The 24,045-nt window shown below is 36.8% G+C and overlaps 1 protein-coding gene and 1 pseudogene across 2 annotated transcripts in view; both read right to left on the reverse strand.

The window, feature by feature from the left end:
- FRMPD4 (FERM and PDZ domain containing 4) overlaps positions 1 to 24,045 on the reverse strand; it is a 750,657-nt gene that overhangs the window by 572,363 nt on the left and 154,249 nt on the right. The gene's annotated exons all lie outside the window — the stretch shown is intronic.
- LOC308495395 (small ribosomal subunit protein uS8-like) lies at positions 3,657 to 4,076 on the reverse strand (annotated as a pseudogene). The gene has a single exon. The product of its transcript is annotated as a small ribosomal subunit protein uS8-like (transcript).

Below are 24,045 nucleotides of genomic sequence, written 5' to 3' on the forward strand. Positions count from 1 at the left end.
TCAAAATTTATAAAGAACTCATAAAACTCATCACCAAAAATACAAACAACCCAATTTAAAAATGGGCAGAGGACCTGAATAGGCATTTCTCCAAAGAGGACATACAAATGGCTAATAGACACATGAAAAGATGCTCAATGTTATTAACCATCAGAGAAATGCAAATTAAAACCACAGTGAGATATCACCTCACACCTGCCATCATCAATAAATATAATCAATAAATCAACAAATAACAAGTGTTGGTGAGGATATGGAGAAAAGAGAACCCGTATGCATTGTTGGTGGGATTGCAGGTTGGTGCAGCCACTATGGAAAACAGTATCCTCAATAAATTATTTCCTCAATAAATTAAAAATAGAACTACCTTATGACCCAGCAATTCCACTATTGGGTATTTATCTGAAGAAATCCACAACACTAATTTGAAAAGATATAGGCACCCCTATGTTCACTGCAGTGCTACTTACAATTGTCAAGATATGGAAGTAACCTTAGTGTCCATTAATAGATGAATGGATAAAGTGATTTTGAGATACACACACACACACACACACACACACACACACACACACACGAATATTACTTGGCCATAAAAAAGAATGAAATTTTGCCATCTGCAACAACATGGATGGACCTAAAAGATATTATCCTAAGTGAAATAAATGAGACAGAGAAAAACAAACACCATATGATCTCACTTATATGTGGAATCTAAAGAACAAAATAAATGAACATACAAAACAGAAACAGGCTCATAGATACAGAGAACAAACTGATAGTTGCCAGTTGGAAGGGGGTTGGGGCGCTGGGGAGAAAACGGGAAGGAGCTAAGAAGTACAAATTGGTAGTTACAAAATAGTCATGGGGATATAAAGTACAGCATAGGGAATTTAGTCAATACTATGGTAATAACTATGCATAGTGCCAGGTGGATACTATGCTAATCAGGGGATCATTGCATAAATTCTATAAATGTCTAACCACTATGCTGTACACCTAAAACTAATATAAAATAATACTGAATGTCAACTGTAACTGGAAAGTAAAAACCAATTTAACATGATAGAGAGAGAGTTAGGAACACAGTTAGGACTGTGTTGGACTCACATTTACTATAGGTTTGTACATTACTTTCATTTAGTGCAGAGTTTTTCCACCCCAGTGCTACTGACTGGCGTTATTGACTATTGGGTTGGATAATTTTTCTGTTGTGAGAGACCGTCCTATGCATTTAGGATGTTCAGCAGTATCCCTGGCCTCTCCTCACTAGGTGCCAGTAGTGGCCCTGTCCCACTTCTGACAACTGAAAATGTCTCCAGCTATTGCAAAATACCTCCTGGTGGTGAGGGAGTGTGTGTAAAATTGTCATGGGTTGAAAAATCAGTGAACCAGTGAAATGCTGAAGATTTTACTTTGTCATGAAATATTCTCTAAAGGCATCTTCTTATGACTTTAAAATGCTATAACACACAATCATTTAATTTAACCATGATATGTAATTAGACATTTTAGTTTCATGACCTTTACATTTGTCTCGTGATAAATAAGAAACATTTGTACAAAATTCTTTGGTTGGAAAATTGATGATTTTCTTTGGATAAACTAAAAGCTTGAATTATAGGGTTGAAGGGTATAAACACTTTTAAAGTGAATCTGTGGCCCACTCTTCAGAAATGTTAAGCCAAAAGACATTCCCATTTGTAGGGCAAATGTGTTTTTATACCACTAATACTAAGCAACCCTGTGTATTATACTTTATAAAAATTATTTACGAAACCAGTTCATGAAAAATGGTGTGACACATCATAATATACCATTGTTATTTATTAGTATTTATTTTCCATCTTACCCTTCAATGATCTTAAAGTCATTTTATTTGATGATTGGGTCTTATATGAAATATAGTCCTTCTGCTTTACGACAATATTTCTTTTTTAATTTTAATATTTTTATTAGTTTCAGGTGAGGACAATATTTCTTGAAGTAATTTCTGCTTGTGAATGACAGGTGACACCGCCTGTAATTTTATTTTACTGAAACCATTGGTAGGAAAGATTTGACATGGTGAGAGGAAAGCAATGTAAGAGATTTACAGAAATACTGTAAGAGGAAGCAGGCTGACATTCTAGGTTTTGAAAGACCTTTCCTACCAGCCCCAGAAAAAGAAGTTTTATTTATCTAGTGATAAACAGTCTGGTAAACTCAGGCATCAGGAAACCATCTCTAAAGCAAAGATAAAAAGACAGAGCCAGGAGAACTGATTGTCACCATAACCCAAAAGCTGATATTGACAATTCTAATATCAGTGTAATAGCAAAGAATAGGAGTGGATATTCCTAATATTATTCCTGCATTTTCAAAAATTACTAAATGAAGCATTATATGGTCTCTGTAAGGCACGGTAAGGCAGAATTCTAACATGGCCTCCATAATCTCCACCCTCTTGATTGCAGCCTTCCAAAGGGCCGGAGAAGAGCACTCAGCAAATCCTGGCCTGGACTCCTGACCCACAGAAACTGTGAGAAACTAAATGTGTGCTGTTTCAAGCCATTGTTGGTGTACTCAATAGGGAACTAATACTGTAGGTAGTGACTAATGCTGATTTAGGATGACTTCCACTGAAATGGTTAAACTATTTGAGCCCTTGAAAAGGTAAACCACAATTATTACGTCTAGATATTCATTCTCTTTGAACATCTCAGGCCCCAACAATGCTTGGTGAGAAGAGATCAGATTTCTGTATTCTACCACCTCTTAAAATGCATCATAACAGGACAGTATACCCAAATCAAAATTTATGTTCTAAATATTTAAATATATTCCATTTATGACTGATAAGAAATGACACAAGAAAACTAACTAAAAAGAGTAATTCTGATTTTGATTGTTTTCAGTGATGCTGATGAGACTAAATTAAACTCTGTTCAAAAACACCATCAACAGTAACGTAACTAATTGTCAAATGAAAGCAGAAGGGACATCTGCCAAATTTTGGATAATTAAAATAAATGCCTGTCTTCATTATGTACACACTAATTTACCATTCAACTACTGTGTAGTGTTTGTATTCTTTGCTTCAAAGAATTATATAGTATCAAAATATTTTTTCGAAAAATAGCTACTAGAAATTAAACTTTCACAGTGGCCAAAAAACATAATTTACAAATAAGTTTTTTACTATTTTATACCGTAATTTGTAGGAGGCATTTGAATAGACATAATTACACAATTGCTAAAATATATAAGGATCGTTACATTATTTGTTATAATAAAACATAGAAACACCCCAATGTACTCATCAAGATGGGAATTGCTAAATAAATGTTGGTATATTCCTATCATAGAATGTTATATAGCCATTAAAAAGAATTGGGGAATTTCTCTTTTCTTTTATTCACTATACCCCCTATGAATCCTGAACCCACAAGGTCCAAACAAATAGATTAAAATATTGCATTTCTCATCTAATTTATAAAATGTTTAATTATACATCTTCTAAACATCGAATCAGATTCAAGTCCTAACCCCCCCGCCAGAAGCATGAATCATACTCCCCCCCCACCACCCTCTCTTAATTCACTACCCTTCTTCCAGCTCTGTAGCCTTTTTAAAAAACGGTCCATTGAGGATTATTTGCACATTGTATTACATCCCTAGAAAAAGAGACCCAGAATTATCCCTCCTTTGTGTTTTCGTCTTGCTTCTTCGTGGTCCATGATGCCAGTTGAGGTTGTCAGGACAATGAAACCAAACTGAAGGGACAGGAGCAGCTTATTCTGCCATTTTTATAGACCTTTGATTTGAATATCAAATCTGAGGCTGATCACTCCACCCTTGTTTAACCTGCTCGTGAGGTTCACAACAATTTTCCCAGCTCTGGGATCATCAGTGATTTCAAATTCACCGATGTAGCCGTGCCTCATCATCACAGTGAGGAACCGGATGATGACTTTGGGGAACAGTCTAATAAGAATCTGCTGTTTGCCTCTCGTCAGCATTGTTGATACTCTTGAGAGCATCAGCAGGGACATTCATGCACACCATGGAAAGATGGCAGCATGGAAAGATGGTGGAAAAAGTCTGTGGCCTTTATGAAAAAAAGGCAACTGGGTTGATACAAATGTAGCTTATTTTAACCACATCTCTCCCTGCTCTCCTGCCTCAAGCCCTTAGGCCTCATCTTCCTCTACTGTTTTCTGGTTCAATCCAAAAACCCATAAGAAACTCTTTGATAAGGGTGGCAAATTCCTTTCTTCTTTGGGTAAGCTCAGGCAGAGAGACTGGAAACATCTATACATTAATAAATTATGACTTGTCACATCACAGCTTTATAACTTTTTTCAATATAAAACATGTTTTACTAGGTTAATATTTTTTCTGATATGTACTCATTTTTCCATTTGCTTCTTGGAAGTGAGATCTGTGCCAATGAAAACCTTTCCATTTTCATCTGATCAGAGTTAATTAAGCTCAATTTAACAAATATTTCCTGACCAGATGGTAACCAAAATGAAGACGGTGACCAAATGAAAATAGATACCCTCATTCTAGGGAGAAGAGGCAAACACAAACAATAAACATAATAAAACAGTAAATTATATGGAGGTGGGAATAAGATGAGAAGAACAATATAATGAGAATGGAAGAGGGGTGCATGTCTCAATTGGAATTTTAAGAAACTGAACAAAGTTGTGAGGAACCAGGACAAATCAAACATAATACTGAGGACAGGTCTGGGGAGCAGAGGGAGGATACTGGCCTGTGGGAGATATCTGTCATCTTCCCACATGCTTTTCCTTTAAACCACTGTCTATGTGTCTGCAAGTGCAAACAGTCATGCCCCTCACCCCAGAGGCCATAATTGGAATTCAGTGGCAATTCATCTGTTATTTAAGTGTCATCATCAACAGTTTAAAGACACTTACAATTAAGAACTGGCCACAGTTATGTTGTTCACCTAAAGGTTTTCTTCTTGCCTTTTTCATTTGTGATGTGTAGGCTTTGAGTGAGCTTTGCTCCCACATGAAACTGTTTCCCACCTGCATCTGTAACTTCAGTTTAATTCTTAGCAGTGTTTTATAAGAATCCTGAATCTTGAAATATGTCATAGATTTAGCCAGAAAAGATATGGTCCAAGTTCAGAACACCTTTATATTGACTACCGTCTTACCTTTTTGTTTCCCTTAAACACTTGTCTACCTGCCTTAATATTTGGTTCTTGGTCCCAAATACTGCTGTAGTAGAGATTTATTAATATTAATATTAGAGAATTTTTCATTTATTATAGGTGCTTTTTTTGTTGGTGGTTGTTTAAAATAAAGTAATTGAGAGAACACCCTTAAGTGAGAGATTTGTAAAGAACCCAAAATATTGGAATAGGGGGAGTTGGGGGGAGAGAGACACTGCCTACGTGGTCATTGAAAAGCTGTGGGGTAAAGACACCTGGATATTCAAAGATTGCTTTGGAATGGTTGACTGATTATCCATGTCACAGAGTGACACAACTAACAAGACAACAGAGTTCATGCTCCTTGGTTTTCAATTCAGTGCTTTTCTACTATACCCATTTTGCTGTGGGAGCCAAAGTATATATTTCTTTACCCATCCAGACAATCACCAAGCAATTAATTTGTGGAAATAGTGTAAAGACATTATGTGAGTACTAAGATGTCCTCTCCTCCCCACTCCCTTCTAATTCTCTCTCTGGGTAAGATTAAAGTTACAACCCTATACATTTCTTCGATGTGTTGGTTAGACCATCAATATACCAAGCTCTAGGCAAAAGACAAAAGGTATTTAATGACCACAAGAAACACTTTTATAAGCTTCCCTTCTCTGTAAATCTGACAGTGATTTACAAAGGATTCATTTGAATCTACCACCAACTGCAAGAAATTACCTCAAGAATATGGAGCCTGGAAAAATGTTGGTATCCTTATTTAGCACAAGTCATCTAAATGGCACAAAGCAATTGGACCTTACCACTGTGTTAACTCGATATATCTTATATGGTTCAAAAAATTAAAACTATCTTTGAAACATACCATAAAATATGTCTAAATGATTAATTAACAAAATTATTGGCTCAATTTAATGAAAAAAGTTGTTCTATATTCTCTATATTTAACACAGCTGAAACTTGCCTCCACTGACCAAGTTATTACTTCCTTTTTCCCTGTTCTGGAGCATTTAGAATATCTCTCAACTAACATGGTGCTATAACTGTTTAGTTTCCTACATTCCTTTTTTCCTGATTTTAGAGGAAAGGGAATGGGGCTTATTTCTTTTTGATCACTTTAACAGCTCTAGTAATTGGTACAACATTGGGCATTTACTGAGTTCACGGATGGTTGGTCGGTTGGTTCTTTGGATGCTTGTGGTATCTATAACATTTCATCACCACCACCACCACATGAGGTTTTGTACAACAGTTTTCTTTCTAAATTAGCATCCATCACACATGCCCAAACCTTACTTCTGTAGTAAGGTTTCCTTTGTTACTCATCTACCCCAAAAGTATGACATTTATTATAAAAAATACTTGTGTACCTATCACCCACCTGAATAAAATATTACAAAAATATGGTGTGTTAAAACCTACCACTGTGGATTTGTTGGTTACTCACAGTAATTCTGTAAATAGCTGCTTCATATATATTTAAGGTTATGTACTTACTTTATCATAAAAGTTCAGATAAAGTAAAGTATATATCTTGAGGTGAACATGTATCTTTTTTCATTATGCCATGATCCTCTTTATTCCTAATAGCAATTTGAATCAAAGTATATTTTGCCTCAATTTAATCAATATGTCTATCTCTTCCCAAGAATGCAGAAACCTTACTGCAATTTAACTCTGAAAATACCCTCATCCACTTTACATGTTGCTGTAGCCTATTCATTTATTTTCCCCTTGCTTTTTTTGCCCCTAAATTTTGGACATTAACATTATCTCATTTAGTCGTAATATTTAGATTTACCCACCTGTTTAGTGATATTTACTCAATTTTCCTTCTTAAATCTCAATTCTGAGTTTAATTCCCTTCTTGCCAAGGACCCTTGAAGGACTACAGACCTGAGCAAAAGAATAGTCTAGAAAAAAAATTCCCACACTGGCTATGAGATGTAGGGTAATGTGCCCATCTCAACATGGGCTCCCACAGTGAAAAACAGAAGTCTCCCTCTGGAATTGGAACACACACACCAGCCCTCACATGAATTTCGGGTTCAGACGTTTAATGTTGATGTGATCTAGGACCCTTTAAGCCGGGAAAGGACAAATAAGTAAAAATGGTTCCCTGTTTATAATGTCCCTAGAACCCAAACAAAGAAAAATAATAAAAGGAGGTTACTGAATGGTAGTAATCCTGCGAGTAAACACAAAACATATTTGGAGAAAAATTTCTTCAACCTAGGCCTCAAAAGGATTCCTTATTATGAGTTTAGAATATGGCTGGCACAATTTTTCTACAAAGGATCAGGTATTAAATATTTAGGTTTTGCAGCCCATACGGTCTCCATTGCAGCTACTCAGTTCTGCTGTTTTAGCATGAAAACTGCATGTACTCATACTCCTAAATGAATGAGTATGCTTGTACTCCACTAAAAGTTTATTATGGACATTGAAATCTAAATTTTACATCATTTATAAGTATCAGTAAATATTCTTATTTCTTTTTCAATATTTAAAAATATAAAAATCATGCTTAGCTCTCAGGCTGTCTGAGAACAGGCAGCAGGCCAGATCCAGCCCACAGGCAAAGGTTTGCCAACCCCTGATTTAGAGCATTTTCTAATACATAGAAAGTGATGTCTGTATTTGTTATTTTTATTAAACTATGCAGCATTAATAATCACTAATTTAGAAAGGATACTTTTGTTTCCAGAGCAATTTTCCCAGCACACAAACTGGCCAAGAGAAGTCTCTTCTTGTATCACTTCGGGACAAGTTAGAGAGCTCATGGTACATGGGACCACAGCCTCCAATTTACTGATCTAATAAAATGGTTGTGTCTGCCTTGATCTGAGAGCAGAATTTTAGAACTAGGATTTCTATCATTGAAAGCTGAAATGCTTAAATGACTCATCCATGTCTGATACTACAGAGGTGGCATAGAAAAACTCTACTCATCATTCAAAATCCAGCTCAAATTGGTTACCTCCTCATAGACTCCTCCCCTGAACTGTCCAATGTTACTGCGTCTGTCATCTGAACTCAGTTTACCCTTTGCACATACTCCTTCTAGCACTTATCAGTGCACTGCAAACTTTTGTTTTTCTCTCTCATTTGAGCATTCGTTATTCACTTTCCTATTTCTCCTAACTCGACCAATGAAGCCAACACCTAGAAATACATGAGTATGATTCTGGACGGCCAATTATAAAGTCATCCAATTATTGTTAAATTGATTTTAAAAAGAAAGATTTAAGAACTATGGGTAAATTTTTTCCCAAGCTCAAGTAATGTTTGATCATTCAGAAAACTGGTAAAAGTTAACTCAAACAGCTAAATTACAGAGAAGGAAAAGCAGTAATTCATTTTTCCTGTCAGTTAAATAAAAAGCCTTTCTTATGAAGACAAACCATATTCTCATATCCTCTTAAAATAACAGTGAAACTGAGTAAAACATTTGATTTCTCAGGACCTGCAGTAAATTTTTAAAATACTAGAGAATAAAATGCAGTGAAAAATTTTTAATTTTGCTTAATAAGAACATGGTATGCATATTTATCTATTACTACCATTTCATAGAAGAGAAAGAGCATTTTAACACCAAAATGTAGGAAAACAATGCTATGTTGGTTAAACCGTAGTCCTTTAAATTAATTACATTTAGCTTTATGAAAAGCATGTTAAATTGTTACTTTTTTTTTTTTTTTAATTGTGCTACAGACTGGGAAAAAAATTTCACAGGTCCCAAAGGCCCTAATAATCCATAGCTCAGTGTTCGGAGACTACTGGATTAGAGAATAACTGAGGTCTCTTTCAACTCTCATTTTTTTAACATAATTAAATTCTTTTTCTGCATCATTACAATATATTAAATGCCTTTCTCTTTTATAGCCAGCCACACAACAGATTACCAAAGACAATTCTTTCAGAAGCTTTTAACTTTTCTTTTTCTTAAACTTGATATTGGATTTACTTTCAAATTTACATCTTTATCAATCTCAATTATCCTCTTGTTTGAATTGCAGGCTTTCATCATTAGCTCACTAACTTAGCCATATATCATTTCTTTCACCACAAAAAAAGCATACATTTTTCTTTCAAAATCCTTGTAAGTGGCAGAACTTCCATTTATGACAGTGAAGATTCTAACAAATCCTCTCTCCAACAAACACATCTAAAGGTGGAAAAAAATGATCACTAACAACCTTTCAGAGCTGCAAACATTGACCAAAGGCAAAAGGCAAACGGAGAAGCACTGAGTCATGAAAAGCTCCCCTTACTTCAGGCAAGAACTGTGGGAGTTCGCGACCTGCCTGCAGGGTCTGCCCCCAACCCCACCGCCTGGTTTAGTAGACTGGAATGATGGTCGTCTAGGTTTGGTGCTAGCCACTGAAAACCAGCCACTTCCCTGCCAGAGAGAGTTGACTTGGTTTGGAGCAAAGCTGAAAATCCAGTCCCAGCAACGTTGTCAGAAAAAGTAGTAACTCAGTAGGAAACAAAAGGAGAAAACCCAAGCCCCGCTGGCCTCCGCCTTCAGGGCCAATGAGAAGCCAGGCAGAAATTTCACAAGGAAATGGTCCTGGAAATGAAATCACCTTAGAACTGCAAGGAAATCTCTCCACATCTCTGACTGGGAAAATTACATGTATGGGCAAGGAGAGCTAAAAGGGTCCAGCGGAAAGTGAAAGCTGAGGCTGATTTTAAAATCACTTGAACTCTTTATGTGCTCCCAACCCACACAACAAATTCATTGGCAGAGTGTGACAGCCAAATGGCTTGAAGTGTTTGAGCACAACCTCTGCCCAGTCATTGTCTGAGTGTTAAGTTACGCAGACAAAGCGGTGGCATCTATACATCCAGGACAAAAATTAAAATTAGGGGGACAAAAATGAACAGAGAGCTGCGACCATACACCTAATTAACATTTATAGAGCACTCCACTCAAAAGAGCGTAATACACATTTTTCTTCAAGTACACATTCAATATTCCTCAGAATGGACCATATTCTATTTCTCAAAACAGGTGCCAATAAATTGAAAAAATATTGAATGATTTAAAGTATGTTCTCCAACCACAATGGTATTAAGTTAGAAAATAACAACAGAAAAGAATTTAGGAAATCACCAAATATTTGGAAATTAAACAGTATTTTCTAAATACTATATAAGTAAAGAAGAAATCACAAAGGGAATTGAAAGTATTTGAACTGAATTAAGACAAAATTACATGTATGAAAAATTTTTAGATGTAGGTAATGTAGTACTTAGGGATAATTTATAGTTCCAAAGGCCTATATTAGGAAAAAAGAAAGGTCTTAAACCAATAATCTGTTTCTACATTAAGAAATTAGAAAAAAGGAGAAATTAGATCCAAAGCAAGCAGAAAAGAAATCATAAAGATCAAAGGGGAAATCAATCAAGTAGAAAACAGAGAAACAAAGAAAATAAATCACTAAAATTGGTAAATTTCTAGTCAGCCTGACCAAAACAAGAAGAAACAAATTGTCACACTCAAAAATGAAAGATTGGATATCACTACCAACTCTAGGGAAGTTAAATGGATTATAAGAAAATATGATGAACAAATTTACACCAACATATTATGCAAATTAGTTGAAACAGACAAATTCCTAAGACATTTCGATGATAGACCTAAATATAAGAGCTGAAACTAAATCTTCTAGAAAACATAGGAGAATGCCTTTGTGAAGGTAGGCAGTGATTTATTAGATATAGACATAAAAATCACACACTAAAACAAAAATTGGTAAGTTAGACTTCATCAAACTTCTGCTCCACAAATGACACTGTTAAGAAAATGAAGTGGCCTTCCACAGACCTGGGAGAAAATGCTTCCAAAACCCATGATCTGTTAAAGGGTTTGTATCTAGAATACATAAGAAACTATTGCAACTCAAATAAAGGCGCTAACAAAGGATATTTGGATGGAAAATTAAGATCACAATGTTATACCAAATCTTCCAGAATGACTGAAATGAAAAAAGGCTGAAATACCAAGTGCTAGGCTGGACATGGAACTGGAAATCTCATACATTGTTAGTGGGAATGCAAGGTGGCTCAGCCACCTTGGCAAACAACTGAACATGAATTAAAAACTTAAACATACATTTAATATACATCCCAGAAATCCCACTCCTAGATATTACCTGAGAGACGAAATCATATGTTAAAAAAGACTGGCATATGAATGTTTATAATGCATTTATTCATCATCAGTCAAAAACTGGAAACGCAAACACACCATCAATTGGTGAATGGATAAACAAATTATATACCCATACCAATGAGATAGTATTCAGCAATAAAAAGGAACTACTGATACATACAAAAACATGGACCCCCGCAAAAGGTCACACACTGCATGATTCCATTTATATCACACACTGGACAATGCAAAATAGTTAAGGACAGAAATCAAATCAGGGACCATAGTGAGGGGAAAAGGAGATAGGTGTAAAGGAAACTGAGGGAACTTTTTGGCATGATGGAAATGTTTTATATCTTGATTGCAATGGTGGTTACATGACTATATACATTTGTCCAAGTGCATCCAAAATAAATAAGAACAAAAGGGATAAAAGACTATTGACAAAAATATTCCTCATGGGAAAACACAGCTTTAGAAATAGGCCTCCTCTTCCTCTCATACTAAAAACTCTAAATATTTACCTGTAATCCAGCTGAGAACATTGGAGAATTACCTAGAAGTTCCATAAATCAATGCATTGCCTGTGTGAGGAGATAAACATGGTGTAATTTATCTGTATAGTCCCCAAACCCAACAAAGGGCCATAATCTCATAGCTGCTTAGGAAATGTACATAACAAATACACAAATGGTTTCTAACAAAGATGCTTGGCCAAACTCAGATACTCTGCCAGCTGTGGAAGTGGAATAGCAAATGGTGAAATATGAAAATTGAGGAGTCTATAAATTAATCTACTTCCCCACACTACTGTGCCAATGGTGCCTGGATGGCCGTTTTAGAATCTTCGTACATAAAAATAAAATGTCTTTCAAATTACTGAAAAAAAATTAAAACAGGTAAACAAATCAAAATAAAGAAACTCTACCTAAATCTTAAAATTCTATGCAAGTGCAATTGGGCTGTGTGAGCTAGATAATGCCTGAGCTGAAACAGGGTTCTGTAATAAGTTTGTTTCCCTTGAAATGGGAAGAATTTCTTATTTTTATTGCATTTGGAAATAATGAAGCAAGCTCAAAGGCGTCTGTGCAAGCTGTTCATTTCTTAGCTCGAGACTGTTTTCAAAATAACATTCAAATCAATTCATATTATTTCTAAAGATGTGTCAAAACGTTCTCAATTATTTGTAAAGATATCATTTTTTTTCTTGCTCAACTTTTTATTTTGTAAATTTTCCTAATAATATCCTTTGGAGCAATTTTGGTTTTGTGATCCAGATGCGACTCATTTCATCTAGCTGTCACATTGCTCCAGACTCCTTTAATCCGGAACTGTTCTTCTGCCTTGTCTTCCACGCTATTTCCATTTTGAAGGATCTAGGCACATTTTGGTGTAGAATGTCTCTCAGTCTGGCCTTGCCTGATGTTTCTCTCATGAATAGACAGTGGTTAAGCATCTTAGGCAGGTACCCCATAGATGTGACAGTGTGTCCCTCATGCTACATCTTATCAGGGTGCACATGATGCTCATTTGTTCTAGGATCATGGCTGTTACCTCGGATCGTTTGTTCATCAGATTGCTCTGTGGTAAAGGGATCTTTCACCCTTGGTAATTAACAAGTAATCCAGGTAGAAATACTTCTATAGTTCATAATTTAATTCCATTCCATATATTTTAATATTAAAATACTATAACATTGTAAAGAATATCCGTGAAAATAAACACACTTTACCACTAGTAACCTCATTAGAAATAGTTTGGGAACAGAAAAATATGTTTAATTGCAGATTTTCAGAGACTATCATATATTCCCATTATCGTTAAGGCATAGACTTAAGTAGATGTTGATAAACGGGCTCTACAGAAATTACCTATTTTCTTCCTGTACCAGCACGAAGCTTGTTGTTTACGCTTTGTGTCCAAAAGCCCTATTGGACAGTCATTTCTTCTGTTTCAAATTCAAGAGCAGTGCTCTTCATTCTGGAGGAAACAAAATGCTTTTCCACTGTACTGACAAATGTACCATTTACCAAATACCAAGAAACCCAAGAGGCCAGACTGGATCAATAAATAAACTTTCAGTCCCTGGCCTAAGCTCCAATGATTTAGTTCCATTTATAAAGTGTTAACCTTGAAGTACAGTGAGTTCAAGTTGAACACACTTTATTACAATACACACTGGTAAATACACTAAAAACCTCCTTGTTCAAACTTAGTATCTTATAATAGAAACATCCCTAGATTTCAAGGCAACCAGTGTTTTTATCTTGCGTCTGTCACTAAAACCCAGCCTTTGGCAATTCAATTTTCCTTTCTGAAAGTTAACTTACTCATCTATAAATTGGGGCTCACAATACCAAGTCTGTGTGGTTGTATAAGCAACAAAACATACTGTGCATTAAAGAGCTTTGGAAACTACTTACAAGTGTTGGTCAAAGAGAGGAAAACATCCTCCAAAACATAATTATATTGCTATTTCATCGTTCAACTTGGAGTTGACGCCAAATAAAAATCTATTTATTAAAGCATTTTCAATGCTTTTATTGTCTGAAAATGGAGCATCCTGATTGTACAAACGAAGCAAACACTGGGTAGAACGGAAGTTTAATGATGCCAAAAACTAGGCACAAACTGCTCCAGAGACTGACTGCCTTCCATGCCGACTTCATGAAGTACAGTTTTAGGAGAACAGCTGCCAACTTGGGTTGTCAGCCCACTGCATAACTTTTACAGTGATGCCAGTGCTGCCTACACACAAGGCTCTAGGAAACACTCAAACACTGGCTGCTTTGATCAGTCATGTGTGTACACATGCACACATATATGCATTTGTACTCATACACACAATGGTTTCAGCAAAGAAACAAATCAATTAACGACAGTGTAACCCCCTTCAAGTAATGCCTACATGCTCTTCTGAGTCCATCTAATCCAATTGTTGAATAATTTGCTGGGATGGTGGCAGAGTGTCCCATCCCAGTGAAAGAACCGGAAAGAGTGGAGGCAAATGGCCCAACTGTATTGTAATTGGTACTCTATTCCCAAGTGCTAAAATAAGGCCTAGTGAAACTGGTGACTTCACCTGATGCTTCATGTAAAACAGGATTACATAGCAGATGAAATGAAACAGCTACATCAAATCCCAGTAGAAGGAAGCAGGAGGAAGAGCTAGACGAATGTGAGCTCAGAATGAAGGATAGGCAAGAGGAAAACACTATTAGGCCCTGTGAACACAGATAATGTCCAGAAATTGGCATTAGAGGGTAAGAAAATTATCTGACCGCCTGAATGCTAATTCTGCTTGTGTCCATCTTCATCTCCATCCCAATCGCAATAGCCCAAGGTCAAAGACTTCATGACCTTGTCTGCGTTGTGTGTCCCCTCACAGACCAATGATTACATCACCCCTAGAGCAATCTTCTTAAATGTTTTAACAGTGATTGCTCAGGACGGTGAAATAATAGCTGATTGTTTCTTCTGTTCTCCCAAGTGTTCCTTCAAAGTACCATAAGTGAAATCGGCATCGTCTCCGCATCTCGTAAACAGTGTGGTTGAGAAATGGATCCTTGCTTTAAAATGCTTTCTCTGTGATGCCACCCAAGCTTTGTCCCACCTTCCTCCTGTCCCCCTGGTCCTCCTTTAAATCTCTCTCCTTCTTCCATGGAAGTGTTTCTTCTTTAATAAAAGTCCAAAATGACTACCTTTCCACTTGCCACATCATATGCCACAACATTTTTTCTCACATTCTTGACTTCCTTACCTGCAAACACCTGCCTCTGACTTTGCTTCACTTGCACCTCCTCTCAGGGCCACATTCTTATATCGTCTTCACGCAAAACCTCGCCATGGCCAAAATCTTAAACTCAGATAACTCTCCTGCCACCACAACTTCCTCTTTCTCCAGTTCTTTCTATTAGCTATTTTTTGACATTAGAGAAATCCCCTATTTCCTTGTTCATTCTACTATTTCTCCATAGCTGTCACCCCCCCCATCCTGTCTTCACTTCCTTCTCCATTTAATTTGGTTTTATGGACATTTATTCCACAATCCCCTTCCTTCACTCCCCTTTTTTCAAATCCACTTAGCTAAACTTTAGCCCTAATAAACCCAACTCCCTATTTTTTCTTTAAGGCTTTAAAAATCTTTTTAGGTCAACTATAATTTTATATATATATATATATATACATATATATATGTATATATATATATACACACACATATACATATATATATGTATATGCATAATTTTATACATATATATTCATGGAATGTGGAGCACAGCATAGGGAATAGAGTCAATGGAAATGTAACAGCTATATACGATATCAGAAGGGCAGTAGATTGGGAGAGGGGGTTATCACTCTGTGAGGGTGAAATGTCTAACTATTACATTGTTTTGTACACCTGACACTAATTTAAAAAATTTATTTCTGTGATTTATTTATTAACTTTTATTAAATGTATTGGGAGGACATTGGTTAGTAAAGTTACACAGGTTTCAGGTGTGCAATTCTGTAACACATCATCTATATGTCACATTGTGTGTTCAGCACCCAGAGTCAGTTCTCCTTCCATCACCATATACTAACCATCAGTTTGTTCTCTGTATCTATATGTCTGTTTCTGTTACCTTTATTTGTTTATTTTGTTCCTTTTTTAAATTAAATTGATTGGGTTGACAATGGTTAGTAAAGTTACATAGATTTCAGGTGTACAATTCTGTATTACATCATCTATAAATCCCATTGTTTGTTCACCACCCAGAGTCAGTGTCTTCACCAAGATGCTGACAAGTGCTGTAGAGAATCCAAACCAGAATGGGTTTGTGGCACTATATTGAAGGTAGCCAGCCTTTACTAGGCCTCAAAATTCCTTTGACTGGTAATCTTTTGTGTTTCTCTGCTCATAATTCTCTTCCGATTCCCATAGCGGCAACTGCCAGATATAAGTGCTATGTCTGACATTCCAATAATCTACTTAATGCATAAAACTGCATGCAGGTACACTGCTTAGGAGGAATTCACAATAACTTACATATAAATAATCCAGGAAGTTTGTGTTAAGAGATTAGAAACTCCATAATGCAAAGGAGGGTCCTTCTGTCCAGTTATGAGAAAATCATATGTATGAATATATATTATATGATATGTAATATTCATATAATATATATTCATATATACGAATAGTAATTCAATGGAAATGTAAGAAGAAAATCATAACCAAAGAAAAGAAAGATAGAAACTATTCCAGTTATTATGTTCAAATGCAAAAATCACAATTGAGCTTCAAGTTCTGTCCCCAATTTCCTGGCTACTAAGGCAAAAAGGAAAAGAAAATCTATTATATGGATCTTATTGAACAGGAAATGCATGAAAATTCCTCAGCAAAGGGTATTCTTTTCTTACCAACAATGAAATTAACATTAAATATCTCATGTAAGGCATGAACAATATCTTTTTTTCATCATACATGCCATGTTAAATTTTTGTATGTTTATTTGTAGTGGTGGCTTCTGACAAAGGTAAAAGGCAAAACAGAACTGCAACTCTAATTCTATGGGGGCTAAACTAACATACTCCATGGATGTACCATTTCCTGGTTCAACTTGATCCAATAATACCATTGAAATACCTAGAGCAGGGCTTCATGCCATGGTGCTATTGACTTTTAGGGCTGGATAATTCTTTTTGTGGGGTCTGTCCTGTGCCTTCTAGGGTGTCTGGCAGCATCCTTGGTCTCCATCCACTAGATGCCATTAACACTGCCTTTCCTCCCCCCAGCTGTGACAACCAAACATGTCTCCAAACATTGCTAAATGCTGCCCAAGGTGCATGTTCACCCCTGGTTGAGAACCAGTGACCTAGAGTGATCGAAAGCAAATGACTCCTCAACTTTTGCCCTCCTGGTTCATTGTCTGCACTGAACCTTTCCACTTTGCCAGTGGCCTCACAGAAAATTCACCACTGTGGACATTGTCTCCTTCAGCATTCTGAGGTTTTATTCTTCACATTGCTCTATCCCTCATTTTTTTCTTAACCTGCCAAAAATATTTTGCAGATTTAATTTCAGAAGCTTTTTCTAAATAATTTTTTGCTCTGAACAGCAATATCATACAAACACAGATGATACATGATTCCATTCGCTAGTTTCTACCATTAGACTGACCTCCTAGGAGAAAGCATAACCACTCCTGTTACTGAAAACTGACCAAGCATGTTGAAACACGCTCTCCTGCATTCACTCCTCCTCTCCCTACACCTCCTGTAAATTACTGTGAGCACTGGTGGTGTTACTGTATAGTTTTTCCCTCTGGGGAGATTGCACTGTAGACTTCTCATACTATTCCTTCTACAACTACTATGGATTAGCATTTGTTATATGCATTCATTATCTGCCAGGCATTATGGTAGGTATTTTACAAACATTATCGATGTACCTCACCAGAACTCGTTTACACAAGCATTTTGATATCTGTTAGGGTCCCTTAGAAAAGGAGATAGTTGGATTTTGAGTGAATACTAGTAATACTAGGCGTGCAGCTTAAGAAGAAAATGTCTGCTGTCAAAACATAGCCTTCATTTCTCGCCATTTTGCTTTGTTTCAACTAACACTCTATTCTGTCTTTTCTCATCTCTAGTAAGTCAAGGGCTAGCTCTGACTTGACTTTGGGTTTCATTTTCTTTTTCTCCTTACCAGTGTTAATGGATAGTGCCTTCTCTAACCACTTTCATGCCCGTTTGTCTTAGAATTGTCCATATTCCTTTTGTAACTAAGGAATGGTGAGATGACTGTGGTTTCTTTACCATTCCCAGATTTGCCATAGAGAATATATGCTGTTTTCATTGTTTGGCTTACTAATTAATACTGAATTTGCAGGAATTTCAGTTGTCAAGAAATAAGGCCGCATTGAGTAGCTCAAGATGAGGCTTTCCATGTTAATGCTCATAATCAAGAGACCCCAAAACAATTAGAAAGAAATCCAAACACCAACAGATCTACCTGGGGGAGAAAGTCACACTTGGAGGTTTACTTGAGCATCTTGTTCATGGGTGTCCCTTCTATTTATTGCGGGCATTGTGCCAGTGGCAGTGGCAATGAACTGGAAGTAGGCTGTGAAAGATGCTACAATGCACAGACAGTAACTTTTCTCTAAAGCCTGTTCTTTGAGATGATGTAGAAAATATGACATTTAACTCCCAGAATGCCAATGTGCCTCACGAAGTCTGGACAATTTCTTATGATTCTCTATATCGGACTGGCTTCCATCTTTATAATAGAACAAAGAGAAAGACAGTTGCTGCTACGAGTGGAGTCCTAATATCTACACAATTCTATTTGATTTATAACAATTCTCATTTGACAGATGATAAAAGTGAGGCCCACAGATGTTAGGACCAGAAATGAACAAATGGAATTCTAAGTAGGCTGAATTCTAAGATAGCTCCCAGATTCCCAGTGCCTTGGCGTGCATGCCCTACGTAATCACCTCCCCTTAGATGTGGACATCACCTGTAAATGTAATGGAAGATTCACTTCCATGATTAGGAGACATCATATGCCAAGCATAAAGAAATGTTGCAGATGTAACTAAAATCCCTAATCAGTTATATTAAACTCAAAGGGGAGACTGTCCTAGGTGGTCCTGACCTAAAGAGGTGAACCCTTTAAACGAGAGTTTACAATGGAAAAGAACTGAGAACCCAGAAATAAACCCACATATACATGGGTAAACAATTGTCAACAAAGGAGCCAAAACTATACAATGGAGAAAAGAAAGCCTCTTCAATAAATAGTGCTGGGAAAATTAGAAAGTGGAAAATAATGAAACTAGACTGCTATTTGTCACCATACACAAAAATTGACTCAGAATGGATCAAAGACCTAAATATAAGACCTGAAACAATAAAATACACAGAAGAAAACACAGGTACCAAACTTATGGACCTTGGTCTTAGAGAGGATTTTATGAATTTCACCTCAAAAGCAAGGGAAGTAAAAGCAAAAGTAAACGAATGGGACTATATCTAAAATAAAAAGAAACTAAAAAGCTTCTACACAGCAAAGGAAACCATCAACAAAAATAAAGAGGCAACCAACTGAATGGAGGACATATTTGCACACCATATCTCCAGTAAGGAGCTAATATCCAAAATATATAAAGAACTCATACAACTCAACAACAATCCAATTAAAAAAATGGACAGGGGACCTGAACAGACACTTCTCCCAAGAAGACATACAAGCAGCGAACAGATACATGAAAAGAAGCTCAACTTCACTAGCTATTAGGGAAATGCAAATCAAATCCACAATGAGGTATCACCTCATACCTTTTAGAACAGCTATTATCAACAAGACAAAAAATAAGTGTTGAAGAACTTGTGGAGAAAAAGGAACCCTTTATGCTGCAGGTGGGAATGTAAATTGGTACAGATACTATGGGAAACAGTATGGAGGTTCCTCAAAAAATTAAGAATAGAGCTTCCATGTGACCTAGCAATCATTCTTCTGAGTATCTACCCTAAAAATTTGAAAACATTTATTTGCAAAGACATATGTACTCCTATGTTCACCGCACCATTACTCATGGTGGCTAAGACATAGAAACAGCCAGTGTCCTTCAATAGATGATTAAGATGTGGTACATATATACAATGGGATACTACAACGCCATGAGAAAAGATGTCAAATGGCACAGAAAGACAGAAGTAGTCTTTTGTAACCTAATTTTGATGGTGACACCCCATCACAATTGCTCTACTTTATTCAATAGAAGCAAGTCACCAGGTCTGGCCCACTCTCAAGGGGGAAGAGATTACACAAAGATGTGAATACTAGGAGGCATGAACAGGATCACAGGGGGACCACATTAGAAACTCTCTACCATAGGTTTAGACAGGAAAATGAAGAGTTCCTTTTTAAAAAAACATATCTTAAATTTGAACTCTGAGATATCTAAGAAGAGGTGTCAAGTAGGCAATTGTTACAAAGAGGGATACTATTTAAGAGTTTCAAAATATCTAAAATTAAATGTATATTATTATAAATCCATCTGTAATAGGAATGACGCAAAAGCAAGCATAGGAATTATTTTTTTTAAATCCATAAAAGCAGTTATATCTGGGGAGGGAGAAGGTGGTAACGATCAGGTAAAAGTATACAATAGATATCACCTTATCTGTAATGTATTATTCCTTTAAAAAGTTTGAAGCAAATATAGTATAATATATGAGTATTCTTGATATTATTTTCTTTTTGTCTATATGATTCAAATATTTTGCAGTGAAAATTTTAAATGAATGAAAATTGACAAGATTTGGCAATCTTTTAAGAGTAGTTTCAAATGGAGTAGGTTTAGTAGGACTAAAGAGAGAATGGGAGGTGAGGAAGGGTAGCCTCCTCTTCTGAAAAGTTTGACTTCACCCTCTGAGTGATCTTGAAGAAGTTATTTAACCATAACTTTCTCTCTAAATATTAGTTTTCTCTTCTGTAAAATGGCCCATGTGTATATCTGTGTGTGTGTGTGCGCACGCACACACATGCATGAGTGTGTATGTGTGTAATTTATACGTGTGACTGTGTGCATACATACGCATACACATTCATACATGCAAACACACACATATAAATGCACATATAGATGAATGCACTGCAGGCAATAAACAACTGATAGCTATAATTCAACCTTCACAGTGAGGGCTGAAAAAAAGACAATCTTTCAGAGCTTAACTAGAATGTAGATTACAGATAAAAGAAATGGAAACGGAAGGGGAAAGAAAATGACAGGGAATACTGCCAAATGGTGTTCAGATCTGTCTGTGTTAGTACAAAGAAACTAAGAGAAAAAAGATCTTCAGAAGCAAGCCAAATTTTGTGGCTTGACTGTAGTTACATGACTTTCAAAAGAAAGCACTCTTCCAGCCCTACCCTTGCTTCTACCGCCCTCTCTAAAACATGCAAAAAGGGAAAAAGAGCAGGCATCTCTTCAGGGACTGCTTAATGAAGAAAAGACAGGCTGAGGGAGGAGCCTAAAGAAGACAGTCATTATAGTTTTGACCAGCATTGGAAAGGCAAACTAAGCTCAGAGATCCTGAACAGAAATGGAAAGGGAATTGATGCTGAAAAGAAGGAAGGAACGGAGGCAAATTCTTAAGTTAAAATGGCCATATTACCCAGAGCAATATACAGATTTAATGCAATCCCCATCAAAATCCCAATGGCATTTTTTAAAGAAATAGAACAAAAAATCATCAGATTTGTTTGGAACCACAAAAGACCCCGAATAGCCAAAGCAATCTTAGGAAAAAAGAACAATGCTGGAGGTATCACACTCCCTGACTTTAGCTTGTACTACAGGGCTACAATAATCAAAACAGCATCGTATTGGCAGAAAAACAGACACATCGAACAATGGAATAGAATTGAGAACGCAGAAATAAAACCACATAAATATGGACAGATAATTTTTGACAAAGAAGCTAAAAACATACAATGGAGGAAAGACAGCCTCTTCAATAAATGGTGCTGGCAGAATTGGATAGCCATGTGCAAAAGAATGAAACTGGACTGCTATCTGTCACCATGTACCAAAATTAATTCAAAATGGATCAAAGACTTAAGCATAAGACCTCACACAATAAACTGCATAAAAGAAAACAGAGGTACTAAACTTATGGAACTTGGGTTCAAAGAGCATTTTATGAATTTGACTCCAAAGGCAATGGAAGTGAAAGCTAAAATAAACGAATGGGACTATATGAAACTTAAAAGCTTCTGCACAGCAAAAGAAACCATCGACGAAATAAAGAGGAAACCAACTGAATGGGAGAAGATTTTTGCAAACAGTGCCTCCGATAAGGGGTTAATATCCAAAATATACAAGGAACTCATGAAGCTCAACAACAAAAAAACAAACAACCCAATTGAAAAATGGGCAGAGGACCTGAAGAGACATTTCTCCAAAGAGGACATACAAATGGCCAATAGACATATGAAAAAATGCTCAACATCACTAATAATCAGAGAAATGCAAATAAAATCCACAATGAGATATCACCTCACCCCAGTCAGAATGGCTATCATCAACAAGACAAATAGTAACAAGTATTGGAGAGGCTGTGGAGAAAAAGGAACCCTCATACACTGTTGGTGGGAATGCAGACTGGTGTAGCCGCTATGGAAGGCAGTGCGGAAGTTCCTCAAAAAATTACGAATAGAATTACCATATGACCCAGCAATTCCTCTCCTGGGTATCTACCCAAAAAATTTGAAAACATTTATCCATAAAGACACGTGTGCTCCAATGTTCATTGTAGCTTTGTTTACGGTGGCCAAGACATGGAAACAACCAAAATGTCCTTCGATAGATGAATGGATAAAGAAGTTGTATATACACTATGGAATACTATTTGGCGGTAAGAAAAGATGATATAGGAACATTTGTGACAACATGGATGGATCTTGAGATTATAATGCTACGCGAAATAAGTCAGACAGAAAAAGCAGAGAACCATGTGATTTCACTGATATGTGGTATATAAACCAAAAACAACAAAAGAACAAGACAAATAAATGAGAAACAAAAAACTCATAGACACAGACAATAGTTTAGTGGTTACCAAAGGGTAAGGGAGATGGGGGGAGGGAGATGAGGGTAAGGGGGATCAAATATATGGTGATGGAAGGAGAACTGACTCTGGGTGGTGAACACACAATGGGATTTATAGATGATGTAATACAGAATTGTACACCTGAAATCTATGTAATTTCACTAACAATTGTCACTCTAATAAATTTTTTAAAAAGTTGTGATCCTTCCCCCCAAAAAAAGTGGATGAGGGAGCATAAAGTCCTGAGATTCTTTTCCCAAGTGCCATGTGTCCATTACTGGTAGAGAGTCGTTTCACAATGGTCTTTCAAGTTCCAACCATGTGCCAGGCATGCTTCCTGGCACTAGGGAGACATGGCGAAGAAGACAAAGTCTATGCCTTCACAAAGGTTATATTCTATGGGACGAGACAGACAATAAACAATGAAAGAAGTTATAAGAGGTAGTAATTCAGAAAAATAAAGCAGAGGAGCACTAGGGAGAAGGGTTGGAAATGAAAAGTCCAGTGAGCAGGGACACGTTCCCTGATAAGGTGACATAACACATGTGGGGATGAAAGTCCAGGAAAGGAAGAATGACTTGGGGAGTGCAAACTTCTTGTGACTCCCAGTTCAAATGGGGATAAAAGACAAGATGAGATTTGATCTGATGGCGTCAAGGCACAGAGACTGGCATCAAGGCTGTGAGTGTGGGTGGGGAGGGAGGAGACAACAGGAGGGAAGCAGAGAGATCCAGCCAGCTGCACACGAGCCCAAGGGCACTGACTCAACTCTAATTTGCCCTTAAAAGGAGTTTGAGTGGAATAACTTACTGAAAGCCAAGACTGAACTGATAGAAGAAGAAATACATTGCCGGTACCCGACTCTTTATTGAGTTGGGACAAACTACACAGGATGCTGTGATTAAAGTCATCAGCACAGGAGAGAGCTGGGTCCTGAGGGAGATGACCAGGGAGACATATAGATCTGGGCTTTCCAGAGACATAACAAGTCTGATAATGCCTTGAGCATGACTGAGAAGGCCTGGTGTGTGTGCCATGTCCCCACCCAGCTCCACGTTGATTTAACAACATACAATGACCCAGGGGTGAGCTG

Source organism: Rhinolophus hipposideros (assembly GCF_964194185.1).
Source record: "Rhinolophus hipposideros genome assembly, chromosome: X".
Classification (NCBI taxonomy): Eukaryota; Metazoa; Chordata; class Mammalia; order Chiroptera; family Rhinolophidae; genus Rhinolophus; species Rhinolophus hipposideros.